This window comes from Neofelis nebulosa, chromosome 7, assembly GCF_028018385.1.
Source record: "Neofelis nebulosa isolate mNeoNeb1 chromosome 7, mNeoNeb1.pri, whole genome shotgun sequence".
NCBI lineage: Eukaryota > Metazoa > Chordata > Mammalia > Carnivora > Felidae > Neofelis > Neofelis nebulosa.
Window position 1 is genome coordinate 87,318,184 of NC_080788.1, and position 24,548 is coordinate 87,342,731.

The window sequence follows — 24,548 nt, forward strand, 5'->3', positions numbered from 1 at the left end:
TGGGTTCTGTAGTAAAGTATTTTATTTCCTTTTTGGATTATATATTGCTGGTGTATAGAAACAATTGATTTTTGTCTATTGATCTTGTGTCTTCCAACTCTGATGAATTCATGTACTAATTTTTTTGTGGGTTGGTATTTTGTCTATGTAGAATCATGTCATTTGCAAATAGGGATAATTTTACTTCTTCCCTTCCAATTTGGATGCCTTTCTTTTTCTTTCATAATTGCTCTCTCTAGGATTTCCAGTACAATGTGAATGGCAGTGATAATATTAGGCATCCTTGTCTTGTTCTTGACCTTAGGGGAAAAGCTTTCACTCATTATCATTGAATGTTACATGTGGATTTTTCATGATTTTTTATCATGTTAAGGAAGTTCCCTTCAATTCCTATTTTTCTGAGTATTTTATCATAAAAGGAAGTTGAATTTTGTCAAGTGCTTTTTCTATAATTTATTGAGATGATCATGTGGGCATTTTTCCTTTGTTATATTAATATGATGTGTTATATAGATTGAGTTATATTGAACCACCCTTGTATTTCTGGGATAAATCCTTTTAATGTGATTTTGAGTCTGGCTTGCTAGTAATCGTTGAGAATTTTTGCATCATAAGGGGGACTGGTTGGGGATACTGGTCTGTAGTTTTCTTGTGATGGCATTAGTATAAGGGTATAAGGGCTGATTTCATGGAGTATATCAGGAAGCATTTACTCCTCTTCTTCTTTTTTTGAGTAAACCTGTTAATTCTTCTTTATGTGTAGAATTGCCCAGCAAAGCCATTTAGTCTTGGATTTGTTTTTATTTTAATTACTGATTCAGTCTCTTTGCTATAGGTCTGTTGAGATCTTTCTATTTCTTCTAGAGTAAGTTTTGATAATGTGTGTTTCAGGAATGTGTGCATTTAATCTACATTATTTGTTGGCATACAAATGTTCATAATATTCTCTTATAATTATTTTAATTTATCTAAGGTCAGTAGTAATGACACCACTTTCACTTCTAATTTATTTACATCTTTACTCTTTTCTTCACCAATCTAGTTGAAGTTATTAGAATTTTTAAGTATTCATTTGTCTCACTTGTAATCTTTATTATTTCCTTCCTTCTGCAGGTTTAGGTTTAGCTTGCTCTTCTTCTACTTCCTTACGGTATAAAGTTAAGTTTTTGTTTTGAGAGGTCTTCTTTTTAAATATAATCATCTACAGCTATGAATTTCTCTCTTAGCACTGCTTTCACTGCATTCCATTACTTTTGGAATGTCATACTTTCATTTTCATGTTTCTCAAGGTGGTGTTATGTGTTGAATTGTGTCCCTCCAAAAAGAAGTAAAGTCTAATCTACAGCACCTCAGAATAAGACCTTATTTGGAAAGAGGGTCTTTGCATAATAATCAAATTATAGTGAGGTCATTAGGTGATCTTAATACAGTGTGATTATATCCTTATAAAAATGGGGAAATTTGGACACCGAGGCAGACATGCACAGAGGGAAGACATTATCAAGAGGCATGAAAATGCCACTTGGTTATTATGTTCGGTAGAATGTTTTGAAATCAGGAATTGTACGGCCTCCACTTTGTTCTTTCTTAAGCTTGCTTTGACTATTCAGGGTGTTTTGTGGTTCCATATGAATTTTACAATTTTCTTTCTGTATTTATGCAAAAGATGCATTGGGATTTTGATCAGGATTGCACTGAATCTGTAGATCACTTTGGGTACTATGTACATTTTAACAATATTGTCTTCCAATTCACAAGGACGATGTCTTTCCGTTTGTATTTTCTCTTAGCAATATTTTATAGTTTTCAGTGTACAAGTCTTTCACCTCCTCAGTTTATTGCTAAGTATTTTATCCTTTTTGATGATATAGTAAATGAGATTTTAATTTCCTTTTCAGATTGGTAATCCTTAGTGTATCGAAATACAATTAATTTATATATATGTGAAATCTTGTTTCTATTTCTCTAGATTACCCTGCCTAAATGCACATGGCATTCTCATGTACTTGTATACATAGTTTTTATTAATTACTCTATTTCCAGAACTGATTGCAGTGCCTGGCACATTGTAGGAGGCTTAAGATATTTGTGGAGTTGAGAGCATTCATGATCTGACATTCTTTTGCTTCCTGTAAAAAAATAGGGGAGTTCATTTTCTTTTCCCTCTCATCCTTATTGAGATTTCTGCAAAAGCCCGACTTTTAAAAGTGATGATCTTTGATAATTAGCTTGAGAACAGGAAAGAACGCTGTAATCGGTCTCTTTCATTTCTTATAGACTGGCAACTGTTAGCAGGATAGAGAATAAAGAAATGTGTATATAAGCAACAGTGGTGTGAAGAGGTTTGGGAAAAAAATAGCTATTGAGATCTGAAAAATTCAGGAAAAGAACATTAAAAAGTTACCTTGAGTAAGTTAGAGGAAGGACTAGGGAGAAAGACCTAATGTTTGGTATCACTGTTTTTTTGGAAGAAAAAACAACTTACCAAAGGGAAAGAAAACATGGGGTTTTCTCTTTACCCTAGACTTTTAGCAGCCAGATGAGCTTTTAAAAACTAGGGTTAATATACCTTTACCCAAAGAAAAATAGTATAATCACTTTCTCTAAATTTAACTTATAAACCCATTATTTGTTTTGAATTTTCTCAATGTTGTGGTCACTCTCCCCCCTTGTTTCTTGTTATTTCTTAGCTAGGAAAAGCAACTTTCTCTTCTTTCTTTTACACATAATTTGGGGTGGCCTTAAACCTTTTCAGAAGTCATTCTTTTTTTTTTTTTTTTAATTTTTTTTTTCAACATTTTTTATTTATTTTTGGGACAGAGAGAGACAGAGCATGAACGGGGGAGGGGCAGAGAGAGAGGGAGACAGAGAATCGGAAACAGGCTCCAGGCTCCGAGCCATCGGCCCAGAGCCTGATGCGGGGCTCGAACTCACGGACCGCGAGATCGTGACCTGGCTGAAGTCGGAGGCTTAACCGACTGCGCCACCCAGGCGCCCCCAGAAGTCATTCTTGATCGGAATGCCCTTCCCACCTACTCTAACAAACTATACTACTCCTCTATTTTCTCTATATTTGTCTCATATATTTGATGGTACTGTGTCAATAAATATCTATTTCAGACCTTGACTGAAGTAAAGAAAAATGTATTTCAAAGCTGAATCTGTAACAAACATCTTCAGACACTGTCCATTCATTACAATAAAATAGCCAATAGCTTATGAATATTATAACCTATTTTGTTTCAACCAACTTATATCCCATTTTTTATGTCTTATTTTTTCACTCCCCTTTTTTGCACTTAATGAAGTGTTGGGAAACTGTCCACACTTCCTATTATGCCAGTTCTCTGGGGGATGTGGTGTAAAAAACCATTACTATTGCTTATCAAACACCCAGAAGAGTTCCAGGCACATAGTATGTACTCAATAAATATTTGGTATCTGAAGGAGTTAATGTGACATTTATAAAAGCAATACTGATATGGGGAACAAGAAAACCACATCTGAATTACTAGCAGTTATTTAACAATGTCAGTCCTTTCTTGTTTAAACACAGAAGTACATGAATTGAGGACTTAATTCTTTAATTCTGGAAGGTTCAACACTGAGACTTAAAGAATCCATTAGTTGAACATAAGCATCCAGATCTCGTTCTAGTACTTCAGTCAAAAAGTTTACCACCCTCAAGTTTTAGTTTGTAAATATTCCCTGGTCAGGAGCTAGGTATTGCTTTTTGCTCACCCAACTGGAGTCCAACTTCAGTTCTTTTCATTCAACCATCACTTCACAATATGCCCCCCTCCCGGTGTCCTCTCATCCCAAACCACACACAAACCAACCAGAAAACCGCAATTCCTCCAACTTCTTGGACAGTGCAAAGCTAAAGTTGAGGCCACAAGACACGTTTTTAACCACAAGGTTTCCTCCTCTAGCCCGATTAGGTTTTGTCGGGGCAATATTTTGCTCTAATAGAACGCGCTCGTAGTCTCGGAGTGGACACCGTAGCGTTCAGCTGGCGCAGTCACCGGAAACTACTAAATCCGTCTTCTTCTCTGAACTCTTACAAGTACTTCCCAAGCTGGCACAGTCCTCCAGAAGCCCCGCCCCGTGGTTTTAGCACCGCGGTTTGCGCATGCCCAGTGCGCGCCGCAAGCTCCCGCCGGGCGCCCGTTCCGCCTTGGTTCCCCCGTGGCCCCGGCGCGCGGCGTGCGTCTGGCTTCCTCCCCCATCGGGCCCCGCCCGGTCGTTTGCGGGCGCGCGCACCTTCCCAGGCTGGCGGGCGGGCCTCAGGGTCGAGAGGCTCCCGAGCGAGCGTCGATTGGCTGATGTGGTGGCCACGCGTCGGGCCTCTGAAACTCAGGGCGAGCGCCCAGAGTCGGCTCGCCAGGCAGTGCCAGGCGCATCTCAGGTAAACAGGTAGGCTGGGAGGTTCGGGCGACCGGCGAAAAGGAGGGGGTGGGCTTAGATCCAGCCCTGGAATTTCCGGCCGCAGCCTCCTTGGAGCAGAAGGGGCGGCGCGGAGTCTGTACCCAGTGAATGTTGACCCCCTATGGCCGGCAGTGATAGGGCTCACGCGAAGGTCAGCGTCGTGGGGTCCTCAGGTCCTCTTTCTGGGCATAGTTTCGGCACCCTCCTGTTTCTTATTACAGAAGTTCAACAGCTGAGCATTTATTCAAGGGTGTAGATTTTTGTTTGTTTTTCCCTTAAGTGGCTGTTAGTTGGAGAGTTCAGGTCCTGGCTCAGCCTATGACTCTGTGTCCTTGAGGGTGACTTAATCTTTGTGGATTTCAGTTCTCGCACTTACAAGTTTTAGCATAGAAGACGGTGCTTCTTTAGGCACTGGGAGCGGAGCTGTAGAAAGGTAGTTAGAAATTTTTAGGTTCACAGTGTGCCTGAGCCCAAATTTTTCTGGAAGGTGACACCACCCAACAGTATTTGTGAAGTATTTTAAGCTCCATGAATGGAAGTAACTAAACACAAGGTAGCAGCAGGATGGTAGAAAGAAAGAAAGAAAGAAAGAAAGAAAGAAAGAAAGAAAGAAAGAAAGAAAGAAAGAAAAAAAAAAAAAAAAGCTTTCCACAAGAGCAGAGTTTTTGAAAAGCTTCTTTGAACATTTTATGCAGATTAAATCACTGTGGAGATAGACAAAGGTAAACCAAAACAAAGGACCAAACAAAACCACTTTTCAAGGCTCCCCCACCCTCCCGGTAACTTTAACATACTATCATAAGTTATTGGCTTTTCAAAGTTTCACCTTGGCACCTAGTGTGGTACTAACCGAAAATGACAGGTGCATAATCATTTGGGTATCCTGTGCAATAGTATACCAAGAAAAATAACTAAGTTGACTTCTATATTACAGGAATTAAGAGATCTCATTGGTGAGAAGTAATGATGATAAGTCAGAAAAATGAAAGGGTGGACAGTCCTTTAAAGGAATAGATTTTATAAAAATCTTTTTAGTGTGTTAATTTTTAAGGTATAATACACATAGAGAAAACCGCATAAATCAAAAGTGTACAGAGCGTACATATCCATGTGTCTAGTACCTAGATCAAGAAAGGACATTACTTGAATCTTAGAAACTCCACTTTGTGTGATTCCGTTCCAGAGGTAACCATTATGTCAATTTCTAAAGTCATCTGTGAATTTACTTGTTAATTGGCTTTATATAAATGGAATCATGCAGTAAATAGTCCTTTGAGTCTCACTTTTGCTCAATATTGTATTTGTGAGATTTACACAAATTATGTAGCAGTAGTTCTTATGCTGTATAGTGTTCCATCCAGTTTTTGGCTATTATGAACATTTTTGCAAGTAGAGTTGACCCTTGAACAACATGTGTTTAGACTGCAGGGGTCCACCCATGCGTGGATTTTTTTTTTTTTTTGATAAATATAGTATACTACTGTAAACGTATATTCTCTTCCTTATGATTTTCTTAATGTTTTCTCTAGCTTTAGTGTAAGAATATAGTATATAGCGGCGCCTGGGTGGCTCAGTAGGTTAAGCGTCCGACTTCAGTCATGATCTCGCGGTCCGGTCCGTGAGTTTGAGCCTCGCATCGGGCTCTGTGATGACACCTCGGAACCTGGAGCCTGCTTCTGTTTCTGTGTCTCCCTCTCTCTCTGCCCCTCCCCTATTCGCGTGCTCTCTCTCTGCCTTTCAAAAATGAATAAATGCTAAAAAATTTTTTAAAAAAGAACATAGTATATAATACATGCACCAAATGTGTGTTAATAGACTATGTTATCGATTAGGCTTCCAGTCAACAGTGGGCTATTAGTAATTAAATTCTTAGGGAGTCAAAAGTTAAACTTGTATATTTGACTGTGTAGGGTTGGTGCTTCCAACCCTTGCATTATTCACGGGTCAGCTGTATTTTGGTGAACCTATGTATACATTTCTGTTAGATATACACGTACCTGTTGGTGAAATGTCTATATATAGGGTATGCAGGTATGTATTTCTTGTGTATATTACCAAAAAAGTTGTTCGAATTAGTTGTTTCAGCATTCCTATTTGGCATTGTTTGAGAATTCTGGCTCCTCCAAATGCTCGCGACACTTAGTGTTGTCTTTTCCATTTTAGCCATTCTGGTGGGTGTGTAGTGATATCACATTGGTGTTTTTCCGTAATTTCCTTAATGACTAGTAATACTTAACACCTCTTCATATGTTATCGGCCATTTGGATATCCTCTATTGTGAGGGTCATCAAATTTTTTTTGTTAGGGGCCAAGTAGTAAATGTAGGCAGTCCTTGCATTGTAAAGATTCATTTAAAATTTTTTTTCTTAATGTTTTACTTATTTTTGAGACAGAGGGAGACAGAGCATGAGCAGGGGAGGGGCAGAGAGAGAGGGAGACACAGAAACAGAAGCAGGCTCCAGGTTCCAAGGTGTCAGTACAGAGCCCAACGTGGGGCTCAAACTCACGAACGGTGAGATCATGACCTGAGCCGAAGTCGGCCGCTTAACCTACTGAGCCACCCAGGCATCCCTGTAAAGATTCATTTAAAGCACTACCATATAAAGCTATGACTGCTTGCGTTTTAGGCTTTGCAGTCCATATACAATATACAGCTTCAGTCCATATACAATATACAGTTTTATTTTCTTCCTTGTTTTCTTTCCTTCTTTTTTTCTTTTCTTTCTTTTTTGCCTGCCTGCTTGCTAGCTTGCCTTCCTTCCCTCTCTCCCTCCCTCTCTTCCTCCCCCCTTTCTTTGATTCTTGTTTCATAGACTGCCAACCTACTATGTTGGAAAATGACTGTTCAAAATGACAGTTCAATCTTTAGCCCATTGGTGGTGGTGAAATTATTGAGAGGGGCTATACTGAAAAAAAAAAAACAAAAAAAAACTTTGAAAACTAACAGTATTAAGTATTGTGTGCTGTAGTGTTTTGAGGTTAAATAATAGTATTAAGCAGCATGTGCTATAGTGTTTTGGAGTTAAATTTTAAATCTCTAAGTATATTTTCTTTGCTTCTTACCAGTTTTACCTCAGGGATAATTAGATAGCTGTTTCAGGCTTCCCTAAACTGTTCTTACTGCTCCTACTTTTTCCCAGCCCTTTATAACTGAGAAACAAAAGAGAGGTAAGAGGTGAGAAAAGACAGGAGATACAACCCCTTTTCTGATAGTGCGTAAAATGCTAAGAAAGGGATGAATATCCAAACAGTTCTGGACACTTTGAGGAAAAAAAAAAGTACAAAAAGCATAAAATACTTCTTGCAGTACTTTCAGATACTGTCTTTTGAGCCATTCCATCATGGGATGGCATGATTAAAATTTTTATCTACCTGATTGAATATTCTCATAATATGGAAAGTAATAACCAATGGCTTGGGCCATGAAACTCAGCTATTTCATCCCTGCCCATGATAGAGGTCCTCTCTTCTTTAAATGCCACATTGGACTGTCCAGTTCATCTTCTCTTACTTTGGGCCCCCTGCTTTTCACTCAGTACCAAAAAATATCAAAAAACTTTGGAAAATATAAAAAAAAAACTTTTTTGACTATTATTTCAATCTATGTTAACATTTTTAGCTAACAATTTCTCTTATTTTAGGTGGTTTATAGAAGTGAATTTATGAATGTAGTTAGATAATATGCTAAAACCAATGAGAGAGTTAGGGGTATTCTCATCAACTTGATCTTTTCTTTGAGATAGATAACTGAGTTTTGGTCATTCTTACTTGATTATTATGGGATAAGATAAAATATTAAGATTTAAGATAAGCCACTAGACCTAGCTTCCACCACCAACCACTGCTGTCCTTACTCCTTTCTTACATAGAAATTTTGGATCCATTTCTGCAATTATATACATGTGTTTTTACACACACATTCACACATATTTTGACTAATGCAAATACCTTACTGCTTCATAATTGCCACACAAAATAATTGTACTTATATGCATTGTTTTAACTGTACTTCTTGCATCAGAGTTGGAGTCATTACAAATATTAGGGTTGGTAAAGGGTATAAAGTGGATCTCATATAGGAACAAATAGGGTGTTTATGTAATGCAAATGTTTAATGGTGCTGGACCATGGACATCTGGACCCAGATGTTGTCATTAGCTTCCTAGAGTACCTACTTTCCTGGACATTGCCTGCATCATATTGTCATTGTCGACCTCTGGGACTCTGTATTTTCTAGGATTCCAGTGGGGACAAACCTTGCCTTTTCTGGTTGCAGTTTCAATTTTTAGATGCTTCATTTAGGTTATATTTAATCGTGTTTTCTTTATTTAAAGTGACTGTATTTCTCTGCTGCGATTTATTATTTGTTGCTTTTATACTTCCCGTCCAGCAGACTTATTACTAAAATGTCTAGATACATGTGACTGGGGATGGGCAGAGGATAGTTCATTTTCATCTCACATGCCACCTACAGAGATTGTTTTAGGGTTGGTGAAAGAAAAAGATAAATTCACAACATCAATTTTTGCTGCTCTTGTTAGTACTTTATTATTATTCTCAATACATTAATCAGTTTTTGCTGCTCTTGTTAGTGTATTATTACTCTCAACTTCCATTCAATATCTTGGATTTTGATACTATTATAAAGAGGGGATAGGGCTGTTTTAGGACATTGACTGTAAAAGCAATGTGCCATTATGCAAAAGCACTGGGTATAAGAGCAGAATAAATGTGGCTTACTACCTGTCTACGTTAACGTTTCCTGGAATTTGGTTTTTATAAAATGAGGCATTTTGACCAAATATCTCTAATCCTTGGTAACTCTTTTCAAAAGACTTCGTAGAGAAGCACAGAATTTAGAATTTAAATTACCCTAGAGGTCATTTAAGCCTCATTTTTTCTCAATGAAAATACTGAGACATTGTAGTTAGCCACACAGTTACTAGAATCTAGTTCTCCTGACTTTTATTTCGGTTTCCTTTTCTGTTATGCTACTTGTAAGAGCCAGCCTTCTGAGATAACCCTGGTATTCACACTCTTGTGTAATCCTTTTCCCTTGAGGTAGACTACTAAAAGGCTCACTTCTGATAGACTATGTCAAAAGTGCTGGGCTGTCACTTACGAGATTATGTTATAGTAGACTATCACCTCCTTTTTGCTGTACCTTTCTTGCTTGCTCACTTTGATGTAGCCATCTGCTATCTCATGAACTGACCTTAGAAAGATCCCCCTGTCAAGGAATTGAGGAGAGCCTTTGGCCAATAGCCCACAGAGAATTGAAGTTCTCAGTTCAGTAACCCCTAGGAAGTGAATCCTGCCAACAGCCACTGAGTCAAGTTGGAAAATCTTGTCCCAGTGAAACCTTAAAATGATTGTAGCCCTGCCTGATGCCTTGATTACCACCTTGTTAGAGACCCTGAACCCCAGGACCTATCTAAGCAGTAGTAGATTCCTCAGGAACTAAGATAATAAATGTGTGTTGTTTTGACCTGCTAAGTTCTGGAGTAATTTGTGTAGCAGCAACAGTTAAGTAATAAACTACTCGTAGTAATATTTAATTTATTGTAAAAGTTTATTTATTTTGAGAGAGAACACGAGCAAGTCAGGGAGAGGGAGAGAGAGAATCCCAAAAAGGCTCAGCACTGTCAGTACAGAGCCCGATGTGGAGCTCAAACTCACCAACCACAAGATCATGACCTGAGCTGAAGTTGGACAGTTAACTGACTAGGTCATCCAGGTGCCCCAATTTTTAATTTTTTTAAAGGTTTCCCCCCCCCCCCCCTGAAGTTTATTTATTTATACTTAGAGAGGGAGAGAGAAAGAAAGAAAGAGAGAGAATGTGAGCAGGGGAGGGGCAGAGAGCTAGGATCCCAAGCAGGCGCTGCCAGCCAGCAGTGGAGAGCCCGACATGGGGCTTAAACCTACAAACTGCCAGATCATGACTTGAACTGAAAGCAAGAGTTGGATGCTTAAACAACTGAGCCATTCAGGCACCCCCAATTTTTAATTTTTAATAAAAAGAAACTTTTTAAAAAGAAATAGTTCATCCTAGAGTTTTGTGAACATAGCTTCAGTCTATTTTTATCATTTTCTTTATTTTTTTAATTTTTTTTATTTTTTTAAGTCATTTCACTGTTTATTTATTTATTTTTTCAACATTTATTTATTTTTGGGACAGAGAGAGACAGAGCATGAACGGGGGAGGGGCAGAGAGAGAGGGAGACACAGAATCGGAAACAGGCTCCAGGCTCTGAGCCATCAGCCCAGAGCCTGACGCGGGGCTCGAATTCACGGACCGCGAGATCGTGACCTGGCTGAAGTTGGACGCCCAACTGACTGCACCACCCAGGCGCCCCTATTTTTATCATTTTAAACATATTTGAGAATATGTTATTTTTACTTTCTGAAAAGCAAAATAATCATTTAACTACTCTGTATTTGTTTTGGTTATAACTTAATTGCTGTATATTTGATTTCAAGACAGGCAACATAAGGAGATATTACTTTGAAAGTTGAGAATTAATACTTTGGTTGAGGGTTTCATTAAAGTGGCTAATTGAAGAGACGGATTTACTGTAAATCTCCTTTTGGCAGTTGACATGTGCACCTCTGATTCAGTTATTGTCTGTGTTGAAGGTATTTTTAATTTAGATATTTTACTGTTTGGGATGCATATACTCATGTTGTTTACTCTTGTTTATCTGTAGTTTTGCATTATGGTGATTTGATTGTAAATAAATGCTATTTTGAGACTTGCCTGCAGTATTCCTGGATTTATAAATTTTGGAAGCTACTAGAGTACAACAGGGATTATTTTGCTGGAACCCTTAATCCTGACTCTTGTTTTATATTCTGTCGAAGTATACCAACTTCCCCTCCTTCATAATTTTGTCTTGAGAATTTTGCTGCTGTGGAACAAGTTTTAAAAAACTGGGGGAAAAAATGACATCTAATAGATAAGTTAACTTTTTAAAAACTTTATTGTGAAATGTAATACATGTAAAGACAAAGATATAAAATAATGTGGACAGTTCAATGAATAATTAAAAAGTTAACACCCCTGTAACTACCATCAAAATATTAATGTGCGAGTACTTGCTTTGTATATATATATATTTTTTTTTAAATGCTGAGTAAATATGAGTGTGTGTGAGAGAGGAACAGATGTGAATTCTGTGGTTGGTGCCATGCTTTATTGTGTCTGTTAGATGAAGTTTCTTAATGCTGTTTTTAAAATCTCTTTCCTTACTGATTTGTGTGTGTGGCATGGTTGTGGGGTGTGGGTGTGTGCGAGCACGCATGTGCTCGCTTGATTGATAAATACTGAGAATTTACAGTGTATTAAATCTCTGTGTGTAATCATAGATTTATTTCTCCCTAGTAGTTCTATCAATTTTTGATTTATTTATTTTTCAGGTCATGTTATCAGAAACATACAACTTTATAAGTAGTCTATCTTCTTATGAATTGAAGCTTTTTCTCCCCAGTAAGAAGTGTTCCTTTTTATCTCTAGTAATGCCTTTTGTTTTAAAGTCTACTCTGAGTTTTAAAAATGTTTTAATGTTTATCTATTTTTTTAAAGTGCTTTTTTTTAATGTTTATTTTTGAGAGAGAGAGAGAGTGCAAGCGGGGGAGAGGCAGAAAGAGAGAGGGAGACACAGAATCCGAAGCAGGCTTCAGGCTCTGAGCTATCAGCACAGAGCCTGACTTGGGGCTCCAGCTCACTAACCATGAGATCATGACCTGAGCCCGAGTCAGACGCTTAACTAACTAGCTCACCCAGGTGCCCCTAATGTTTATTTATTTTTGAGAGAGAGAGTATAATCAGGGGAAGGGCAGAGGGGGTGGGGACAGAGGATCCCAAGTGGGCTCTGTGCTGACAGAGAGCCCAACAGGGGGTTCGAACTCACAAACTGTGAGGTCGTGACTTGAGCTGAAGTCGGAGGAGGTTTAGTCGACTGAGCCACCCAGGCGTCCCAAGTCTAGTCTGCTATTTTTAAAAGCTGTTAATTTTGAAATAATTTTAGATTCACTAAAAAGTTAGAAAAATACTACAGAGTTCCTGTAAAAATTCTTCACCCTACTTCTAATGTTAATACAATGTGTAATCATAGTAAAATGATCAAAACCAAGAAATTAATATTGTTATAATATTCACAAAACTATACACTTTATCCAAATATCACCTGTTTTTCCATTAATTTTGTTGTTGTTGTTGTTCTAGGACCCAATCCAGATCCCATGTTGCATTTAGTTATGTTTCCTTAGTCTTCTCTTGTCTGTGATCTCTTTTGAATTTTGATATACCTATTTCAGCCTTCTTTTGGTTAATGTGGGCATAGAATTGGATTTTTAAAAATCCAATAGGACATCTTTGTCTTACATTTGGAGCATTTGGTGATCATTAAATCCATTCATATTTTATATTATTCCATTTTCAGTTATTGTGGAAATTATATATCCTTTACCATTCTTTTGTAGAAGCATTGTGTCCTGGGATGCATCTTTTCAGACTTTTATGCTTTTCCTTATATGTGTATATATACCCAAACACATGGTTTGGTTTGTTTGCTTTTTTATTTTAATGTAACAGTGGTAATGCTTTATTATTTTACAATACTCTTTTTCATTTAGTAATATTTTATACATCTGTGTCAGTGTTTTTATATGCATAATAATGTTTATAGTATATAAGTACCATAGATATATACCATATACCATATATATATACACACCATAGATATATACTATAGATATAGTACCAACACTAACCGCTAGATATTTGTGCTGTTTCCAGTTTTTTAATGGTATAAACAGCACTGCTATATACATTCTTGTATGTATATATTTGCACCCCTTGCTAGAACATAGATTTATAGAAGTAGAATTATGGAATCAGAGTTTGAGTATCTAAAGTTTTAATTGATATTGTGCGACTTTCTTGTTATTTTTTAATGGCATAGCTTTTATAAAAATAATATATGCTTGTTACAAACTCTTGCAAGCAACATATATAAAAATATTACAGTGAAATGTTACCCTATATTCTATCACCCTAACCAAAACAGCCTTCATTAAAAATCATATAACATTCTGTTTCTGTTTCTAACAATGTTCAACATTTAAAACAAAACAAAATCTGCCTCTGTGGCACACATTTGTGAAATTTCACAGCATCAAGAATGAAAAAAAAAAATTAAAGAAATCTTGAAGGTTTCCAGAGAGAAAACCAAAATAGAAAAAAGAACTGAGTGTACCAACAGCAGTCTTCTTGACCAGAATTGTGGCTACTTAACAATGAAGTATGGGAGTAGAACAAAGATACTTTCATGCCTGGAAAGCATCAGAAGTTAGGCTCAAGCAAAATAAAGAAGTGAAAGAAAGGCCTGGAATGTAGGAAACCATAAATCTAACCCAGGAGAACAGTGAAATGATGTTCTAGGAGGGACAGCTATATAGCTGGCCTAGAGAACATATGGTCCAGATTCAAGAGGAGCCCCTCAGGAAGGAGGTTTTCAGGAGAGAAAGGGGATTTCAGAGATGTATAACCTCTGAGTCTGGAGTTTTCTCTGTTGGAAGGTTTCTTCAAACTATGAATTCAGTTTCTTTAATAGAAATAGGACTATTCTGGCTATCTATTCTTACTGCATTAGCTTTGGCAGGTTGTGTCTTTCAAGGAGTTTGTCAAATTTATAGATATGAAGTTCTTTGTAATAGTCCCTTTTTATCTTTTTCATCCCTATGAGATCACTTCTCTTCTTCCTGATACTGGCAATTTATATCTCCTTTATTTTTATCTTGACCAGTCTAGCTAGAAGCTTACCAATTTCTTTGATTTTTTTTTCTTTATACATAACTAGCTTTTGGTTTCATTGATTTTCTTTTTCTTTTTTTTTACAATGTTTATTTATTTTGAGAGAGAGAGAGAGAGAGAGAATGAATGCATGTGTCAGTGAGGGAGGGGCAGAGAGAAAGGGATTTCCAAGCAGAGCCTGACATGGGATCAATCCCACAATCCTCCAGATCATGACCTGAGCCGAAATCAAGAGTCGCACACTTAGACTGAGCCACCCAGGTGTCCCGGTTTCATAGATTTTCTATGTTGATTATACATTTTCAATTTCATTGATTTTTGATCTTTACCATTACCTTCCAGCTGCTTTCTTTGAGTTTAATTTTTTCTTAATTTTGTATTAAAAAAATTTTTTTAATGTTTATATTTGAGAGAGATAGGGACAGAGAGAGAGGGAGATCAGGGGAGGAGCAGAGAGAGGGAGACACAGGGTCTGAAGTGGACTCCAGGCTCTGAGCTGTCAGCACAGAGCCTGATGCAGAGCTCGAACTCACAAACCACGAGATCATGACCTGAGCCGAAGTCACTCAACCAACTGAGCCAGCCAGGCGCCCCTTAATTTTGTATTTTTTTTTTAAAGGTGGAAGCTAAAGTATTAATAAGAGGTCTTCCTCTCTTTAAAAAATTTGTTTTTCTTCCTCCCTTTTTAATATATGTGTTTAGTACTATAAGTTTCCCTCCAAGCACTAATCTAGCTACATCCCACAAATTTTGATATCTTATGTTTCTATTTTTATATAGTTGAGAATATTTTGAAATTTCCCTTCTTCCTTTTTTGAACCGTGGGTTATTTAGAAGTATTGGGGAATTTTTGAGATATCTTTCTATTATTGATTTCAAGTTTATTTCTGTTGTGGTAAAATAACATAATTTGTATGGTTTCAATCCTTTAAAAAATTTCTTTTAATGTTTACTTATTTTTGAGAGAGAGAAAGACAGCGTGGGAGCAGGGGAGGGGCAGAGAGAGAGGGAAACAGAATCCCACGCAGGCTCCAGGCTGCTCTAAGCTGTCAGCACAGAGCCCGATGCGGGGCTCAAACTCACAAACCATGAGATCGTGACCTGAGCCGAAGTTGGATGCTTAACTGAATGAGCCACACAGGTGCCCCTGTATAGTCTCAATTCTTATGTGTTGAGGGTTTTGTTTTGTTTTGTTTTGTTTTGTTTTGTTTTGTTTTGTTTCTTTTAATGGACCAAGATAGGCTCTTTTTTGATAAATGTGCCATGTACTTGAAAGGATTGTGTATTCTGTCATGTTGGGAGTTTTCTATAAATATCAATTAGGTCAAGTTTGTTGATAATACTGAGTCTTCTACATTGCTGATTTTCTGAGTTTTTATTCTTCTGATTATTGAGAGAGACGTAGTGAAGTTTCCAACTATAATTATGGATTTGTTTGTTGCTCCTTTCATCAGTTATTACCTTGGGTATGTTGACACTGTTGTGAAGTGCTTACATATTTAGGATTGTTTTTGTCTTGTTAGTGAATTAAACCCTTTAATGTACTTAGTAAGACAAGACTTAGTAAGACTAATGTAGTCTTTCTTGTTTTACTTTGTTTGAAATTAATGTAGCCACTCCTACTTTCTTTTGATTAGTATTTGCAAGTCCCCCCCCCCCCCCGGCCATGTGCTCTATTATCCTAAAAATAAATAGTTAGGAAAGGGTAATTTGTAAGATATTTTCATCTTGTGTTGGTGTGGTTCAGAATAAGCAACTCCAAAATATGGCACTTTGGCTTATTGAATATTTTAATCTGAAAGATTTTGAGAAACAGATAAATGCATCTCCCTTCTCCTCTGAAGCAGGTCATAAGACCCTCATGTGAGGGGTGCTCTTCCTATACCTGGAGGAAAAGAACATCTTTATCTCCAAAGCTAGGGGGATACCAAGGGGAATCCAGATGAACAGGCATTGCTAAGTTTCCCCCATTTTACTCCTTGGCTTGTACCTTTTTTGTCCTGTCACATTTTTCTGTGACTTTCTAGGCTTAACTTTTTCTTTAGGTCTTCATTGCCTTGTGAAGGTTCCCAGGTCACATAAAACTTAAATTAAATGAACTTACCTACTTTCTCCTGTTAACCAGTCTTTGTGAGTTTACTATTCAGGTCCAGCCAGGAACCCTAAGAAGATGGAGGTAAAGTTTTTCCTCCCCTACTGTGTCCATTTCATTATTTGTGTATTTTTATTTTAGATACTGTTTTGATCTTAGGAAGTAGTCTTATCAAGTATGATCCAATATCATATAATTTTATGTTAAGATACAAGGATATAAGTGTTTATCACATTAATTAGAAAAATTTTTGCATTATTACTCTACTTCTTGGATGGAACTTGAATGGTAATTTTTTACAGGTGCTGTTTGCATTCAGGTGTTAAAATGCTGTTTTGTAGTAAGTCCCAACCATATACATATAAGCTAAAAAAATTAAACGTTTAAATTTGTTCTTTTTAATGAACTATTTTTGAAGTATGACATATTTCTTTTTTAAGTAGCATGTCTGGATATTAATTATTACTGTAATACTTTTATTATCTTTTAAATTGAATGTAAATCAAAGCCATTTCCTTAATTTATGTCAGAGAGCTTATTACCAGCATGGGAGCTGCAGATACTGTGTGATATAGCATATGATATCCCAAAGTAGTACATTTTATTCAGTGGCATGAGCTGGCACAGTGGGCAAGATTATTCTAATTCATTTGGGTAGGTGAACAGTAATTTAGGAAGTTCACATACAAAAACTCACTGTGAGTTTCTTTATGATTCTTTACTGGTAAACTCGGTTTAGGATTTCAGTGGCTCATTTCTACTATTTTTATTTCATGCAGGTGATTAATTTCCATCTTAGTTTAAAGTAAAATCTATGTATACATCTTTAAAATGCCTATATTTTTACTAGCCATTTTAGATTAAAATCTCAATTAAAATATTTTGTCATATGATTACTAATTGGTTGGTTCTGAAAGCTCATGTTTGGTTTACATGCAAATATACCTTATGTATTAGAGAAATTAAATATTTCTTCACTAAAGTTTTTTGAAATAGTTTTTCATCTAAAATGTGTTCTTAATTTTAGGAATTACTTTATGAAAAGTCAAAGATTGTATTATTTGCATTTTAGTGGATAAAAATTTAGACTAGTATTTAACATTCCCATATTTAATGAGATTTTAAAAAGCTGCCACAAACATGCTCCTTCTAGTGCTTTTCTTAACAGAAAATGATGATTTGCCGTCCAGTGGAATATTTTTTTAAGAGTACTTTTTAAGTTTCTTTATTTTGAGAGAGAGAGAGAGAGAGAGAGAGAGAGAGAGAGAGAGAGAAGTGGGGGGGGGGGTGGGGGACGGGGAGCAAAGAGAATAGGAGAAAGAGAGAATCCTAAGCATGCTTCACACTGTCAGTGCAGAACCTGATGTGGGGCTTGAACTCATGAACTGTGAGATCGTGACCTGAACTGAATCCAAGTCAGATGTGTAACGGACTGAGCCACCCAGGCACCCTCATTAAGTGCAATATTAAAGTCAATCGTTATTGGAGTGTTTTGAAGAAAAATGTTATGATATGTTATTGCGAAAAAATTAAATATAAAACAAAAATGACAAAGGGAACACACTAAGATTTTAAGAGTGTATTTTGGTGGCAAATATAAGGGGTGATTTTTTCCCCCCTTTTTTACTTTTGTGTTAGTATATTTTGGACTTTTTTCCAAGGGATATGATAGTTTGGGCAGTGTCTGGAATTTGTGTCTCAGTGTCCCCGCCCCCCCCCCCCCCCCCCCCCCGCCCAACATCAGTGAATTTAGCAGGTCAAGAATTTGCAGGCATCATTTGACATTAATATTGGATCAGCTCTGACTTTGAATGGTTATGGATTAATTGTAACCATTCTGTTTATACCAGAATGTAATGATTTTTAAGCCCTTTGAAATCTTCTAAATGAGTTGTCAAAAGTTTTAAACATAAGTAATTAGTTAGAAAAATGTTTCCTGTTGTTTTTGAGAAGATTTAAAGAATGGCCAGTAACTTTTTAACATCTTTTGGCTGCACCACCTTCCCTTCCCCAGCTTTTCCCTGGACTTTATTTTTACTTTGTCCATATTGTCTCTTCCCTACAAATTTAGACTTTGTTTTTAGTTTCTCCCCAGTGTATAAGAAACTTTGTCCAAATGTTTTGACAGTTCATAAGATTTTGATTGCTCCAGCTCCTTCACTTCAGACCTTTTGCATTCCTATTTGCTTGCCAAGAGCATACTTGTTGCCTGTAGGGATTCTCATGACTCTCAGATACCACTTTGCTCCGTTTCCCTCTCCTCCTGTCTGCACAGATGCTGGATATCATGCAGGTCTTTTAAACGTTGGTGTTGTATGTTGGTGTTTACCTAGTTTTGTGGTAGATACTTTTTTATGGTTTCATTTTGCTATCCTGGTTCCCCTGGTTTTTTATAAAGATATTTGGGAAGATTCAAAAACTGTGCTGCTTCCACCACAATCTTCCCAGAATCTTCCTGGCTTTTTCACAAAGTTAAACTTACTCCTTTTAAAGGGTTGTCTTTTTTGAAGGTATGTTCTGCTAAAATGTTCTTCTTTTTACGATTATTAAAGGTGGTTGCTTCTATTTTTTTAAGTCACTTATAAAATAAAATCCTATGATTTTACTAGCTTGTGAAATCTAAACTTTTAGTGACTACTTATTTTCTCAATTCCCTAGAACAGAAAAATGAAGTGATTTGCCAAAGGCTACATACAGAGTTGATAAGTGGCAGCACCTGTATCCAAATACAGTATTCAATTTATGATTCCACAGTGATCAGCCCTGAACTAGTTATAGGAAGTGACTAAGTGAAAGGGAACTCTGTTTTGAAAGTGTTTAAATCCTTCCATTGGGGCGCCTGGGTGGCTCAGTAGGTTAAGTGCCCAACTTCGGCTCAGGACATCCATCTCGCGGTTCATGAGTTTGAGCCCCGCATCAGGTTCTGTGCTGACAGAAAATCATAAAGGGGTCACCTGCCTGACTTAGTCAATAGGGCATGCAACTGTTGATCTCAAAGTTACCCTTTCGAGACCCACGTTGGGAGTAGAGGTTACTTTAAAAATAAAATCTTAAATCATAGGGAAGAGAAAATACATCCATAGTACTGTACTGTACTTATAAAAAATTCTGCATATGTTTAAACCTGCATTGTTCAAGTGTCAGCTGTAGTTATTAAACCAGTACACAGTCACTGTCTGCCATCTCTTATCTGGGGTTTGGAAATGGTGATGGAACTGAACTGAAACATATACAGGGTCTAAAAAAATGAAATGTGTGTCAATGTGTATTGTAAAAGACTATGTGTGTTTATATATTCAGAAGAGGGAGTGGGGTGAGCTTTGTCTTAGACTTTAGGCACCACAGAATCCCTGTTGACATTTGTTGTTACTGCACCAGGGAACTTCTCTGGTCAGAATTGGAGGTAGGAGGCTGGGATTCTGTTAAGTTGCATATTAGGTTAAGAGAGTCTATGTTGCGCCAATAACCCCCATATCATGACTTAATACAACACAAGTTATTTGTCACTCATACAGAGTTTGGCTTAGAGGTCCATGTTCCTTCTATCTTGTGACGCCACCATCTCAAATAAGGTTTTCAAGGTTGTTGCAGGAGGGGAAGAGGGCTAGAGGATCTCATAGAATGCCTTTAAGGGTGAGTCTAGAAACTTGCTTATATCACTTTATACTTGTGCTTACACTCTTTTGGCTGCAAATCTGTCACAAAAACTGGATGTAAAGAAGAGTAAGAAATGCAGTTTTCCTGCACTTTTGGAAGTAGGAGCTGCTATGATTTTAGTCCAACAAGTCTGGGTTTTGGAGAAGGTAGAATAGTAAATGATGGTTACATCTTGTTATGAACTGAATGTTTGTATCTCCCCGCCCCCATTCATATATTGAAACCCCAACCGCAGTATGATGTATTGGTGGGAAGTGTAAGAAGTAATTAGAATACAGTAATGTCATGCGGGCTCTACCCTCATTGCATGGGGTTAGTGTCTTTCTAAGAGGAGTTTGCTTGAGGAGTTTGCTTCCCCTCTCTGCTCTCTGCCATGCAAGAATACAGTAAGAAGTTGGCAGTCTTCAGCCGGAAAGAGGACTCTCACCAGAACTCAACTCTCAGCCTGATCTCAGACTTTCAGCCTCTAGAACTGTGACAAATAAATTTCTGTGGTCTGTGAGCCAACTCCAATGGTATTTTTGTTAAAGCAGCCCAGATGGACTAAGATCTCATCTCTTTTCTGTATGAAGTAGGATTTTTGCCCTACCTTGACATTACCCCATGGCACTTGCACCTTTGATTTTTGCTGCTGATCTTTTATTGATGGGAGAGACAGGACTTGTCCTATGCAATGAAGTAAGAGCCATGCAAATTTTCTGTAACCTAGTCTTTCAGCATCACCAGTGTCTGCTCTTCACCCAGGGCTCTAATCCTCTTCCCTAATCTTCTTTCAAGATGAGTAAAATGTGGATGACATGAAGTTTTTGATTGACCTTGGGGGCCTTAGGTCCATATTCCCTCTCACTTTCTAGTTTTTAACTGAGAAGGAAACCGTTTCATTTCTTGTCCTAATACATAGAATAAATAGTCCATAGAGTCAGGGGAAGAGGATAATTTTGATAAACTGGTAACTTTGACTATTCAATACTCACCAAGGATAGCAGAAAACTTTGTGTTGGGATACCTAGGGGTTAAGATTCTTGTTTAGCAAGTGGATTCCCTCCCAAATGTTGATAGTATCTTCAACGACTCCCCTCACGTCAGGTTGTAGGTTTGAAATAATAATTTTAAAAACCATTTTATCAAAGTAAGTAAAGTGCATAAACTTTGTAGTCTGTCATGATATTGAAAAGGAAGAAAAATTTAAAAGAATTTGATTCAATAAAATACGCACCTTCACCAATGAAGAAGAGATAGAAAGTTGAAAATTTTGTTAAAGTTTTCAAAATAAGATGACAATCTCATTAAAAGTATTTACACTGGATTATTCATTTAAAATGTATATACTCCTCCGCTCAGTACTGTGCTCAACAGGCACTAGAGATATGAATTATTACAGTATTAAATCTTTACATTGTTAAAAGATTAATGTATAACTGTTATTCATATGAATTAATTAATTGACCCTAATTTTAATTAAATCAGCAGCGTATAGAGGAATGCACTTAAATGCTGCAATGAGTTTAAGCAGAGATGTGGAAATAAGTATTAAGAGGAAAAATCTTTTAATGTTACTACTGATTTTATACCTCTTTCTGTTGGTGCCTTATGTTTTGTATCATGATTCAAAAGTAATTAAGTTTGATTTGAAATGTATGTACATCAATAATTAGAATGTTTTTGTATTTTAAAAATGTATGTATTTAAGAATAGTTATTAAAGGGGAAAATGTTGATAGTCAATTCAAAGTCTGCTGTAATATTAATGTATTTCATCAAATATTTTAAAAATAATTCATCTTTGTTATTTATCATTGGGGAAAGGTCAGCAAAGTGTTTACAAACCCTGGTTATGTTTTGTTTATATCTCCCTTCCTGTTTGAAATCATGACCATAGGAACTTTGAAGAGAGTTTTACACTGACATTTGCTTGCAGAATGTCACTTCATACTTATAGAATGACTTTTGTATCTTTTATCCTCTTTAAAGGAACAGTATGAATACTAAGTTTTTCCTTTGCAAAATAAACTGTTAATCTTGTTCATATGAAAACATTTGTTAGAAGATGTTGAGGAAATCTTAAATATTCAAAAATATCACTGAACAAATAGAAAATGTTTGTTGTTAGAGTATTGATTAGGTAAAATGTAATTACACAGTATGAGTGAAAAGCTGGCCTTTTTAAAATTTAGTTTTGTTTGGTTTACTGTGAAATTCATTGGGAGGACTGAAAACAAGCTTTGGAAATGTTTGTCTATTTCTCCACTAGATGGGGCTGTATACTAGTTATTGCTCTATAGCAAACAAGGTCATGTATCTGAGGAGGTAATACTAAGGTTAAACTTAAGTGACCCATATATTAATACAGTAAAATAATTGGTCTATTTGCTGTATAACTAAAGGTAAAATATAATTTTAGCCCTTACATATAGAAGTGTTATTTTCCAGTCATCGGTGGGGAATGTGTACATTTGATTTTTTTGATAGAATTGCTGTTTCTATTGGTCTATCCTTATACTTTGTTGGTACCCTAATGGCCAAAAATATTAAAAATCTTTAATATGCAGTTAAAATTACCTTAAATGGCTTCCATTTAATGGCTTGCCTGCATAACTAAACTTCTGCATTTTTTTTGATATAAACAAATGGAGTGATGCCTATAGTATGTGCAATGATTAGGTTAGTACATTGATGTCTTATAGATGCTTTTACTCCTTCTAGTTCAGTTGATTTATATACCTACCAACAGTCACTTGTGTTTGTCCCCAAACCTGTTTATACTAGTTGTATCTGTGATCATAATTGTATAACTTCTATGAAATCTACATAAGCTAATGGAAATACCACTTGTAAAAAGTGTTCCTCCTGTGAAAACTTAGGGTGAATGATTTACAACACTCAGTAAAAGGTGAATTGCTAAACAAATTACCATCAAATTAGGTGTGAGTGAGAAAGCTGTGGAAAAAAATTGATTTTGCACTTGTTTTTTGGGCAGAAAATGCTTGGGTTTCTGTACGTTCTGTATAAAAGATGTTATTATTTAACAGTGCGATTACAAATATATGAGTTTCACATTTTGAAAGTTATAATTGAGAAGTAACTCCAAGCAATTTTTGCTTAAAACTGCCAAACGTCCTGAAAGTTATTTTTACTTAACGTGCTTAGGAATTTTAAATTTCTCTTAATATTACTATCTTGCTATAGCTTTGTATGATTGTTTTAGCTGATTATTATTTAGAGGCCATCCAAATAAAAAGTGTTAATAAGATACAGAAGATATTTAGATAGAAGAAAATAAAACTAATACTTTATTAAAAACCCCAGATATACAGTTGAGCAAATAACGTGGCTTTTTCAGTCTTGCTTTTGAGTTACTATAATTATTTTTATCTTTCTGTTATTCTAGATTTTATGATTTTTTGAATTTTCTTTAGCCTAAAGTTAGAAAATTTTTCCTAGTTTGTGTGGCCTCTTCATGTTTAATTAGTAAGGGATTGTCTTCCTTCAGCTGTGCAAAACAGGCAATGTTCGTTCAGTAGTGAGTTCCTCTCTAATAAGAGTTTCTCCTCTGCTGTAATTCTATGAGAGAAATTTTATTACTAGAAAAATTAAAAGATTTTTTTCTCTACTTTTATATAAAAAGAACAGGAAGGAATCAGAAGGTCTAGGTTTTAGTCCTGGAATCTGGCACCTAAAATAATAAATACTTGCCAAACAAATAAGTAAATGACTAGTTTGCTGCTTATTAGTTGTGAGATTATAACCTTGGTTGATTAACTTCTCTTAGAGCTAAAAATCTATAAAATTAGATTTTAGTAATGCAGCACACATTTCTTGAGTAAGTCAGGCCCAACAATGAGAATTTTAAACCTTTCAATCAGATTGCTTAATTGGGAGGGACAGATAAGTAAATAATTAAAATATGCTGTGACATGTGCTCCCATGGAGGTAGGGCTGGACAAAGACAAGTGAAGAGCCTTTTTAAACCTGTAAATATTGGTCAGATCTTTATTTAGTGGGCATAGGAAGAAATGGATTTTATTATCTTAAAATTATGCAGATACTGATTAAAATATTAATTTTCCATCACTAGTTGAGGAAAACATTTCTGAAAAAAATTTTGCAAAAAATTTTTCAGCTTTTGTAGCTTTTTGTTTTTGCTTCTGAACCAACAGTTTCATGGAAAGCACGTTTGTAAGTTTCAAAATTAGATAATAATTTAAGTTGCCAGAGAAGTGCCATGGATTGTTTATTGAATTTTAACTTAGTGTAACCGCACGTGTAGTAGATACTGTTGAAGAACGTTTTAAATTTTTGGTTAGGTAAAGAGTGACATATAGAAACCTTAGTTAATTGACATCATACGTCTAATTTATTCCAATGATATTTTAGTGGCCCTCCTTGATTACAGTACTTTCTAACTCTGCCCCCGAGTCCTAAATGGCTTGCCTACATGCAGTTTGAACAATTTTATAATTTTAAGGTTTCCAATTTATGACCACAGTAAATATTTCCTTTTATTTAAGTTTTCTTTTATATCTCTCAGTAAAGTATTTTCTTCCTAGGGGTTTTGCAT

The 24,548-nt window shown here is 36.2% G+C and overlaps 1 protein-coding gene across 2 annotated transcripts in view; it reads left to right on the top strand.

Moving 5' to 3' along the window:
* Positions 1 to 3,567: 3,567 nt before the first annotated feature.
* MIPOL1 (mirror-image polydactyly 1) overlaps positions 3,568 to 24,548 on the top strand; it is a 316,534-nt gene continuing 295,553 nt past the window's right edge. Inside the window, exon 1 of one of the 2 annotated variants that reach the window (XM_058738871.1) lies at positions 3,568 to 4,416. The gene's annotated coding sequence lies outside the window, so the exon portion shown is untranslated. The remainder of the gene's footprint in view (positions 4,417 to 24,548) is intronic. The other variant, XM_058738870.1, reaches the window with a different exon arrangement.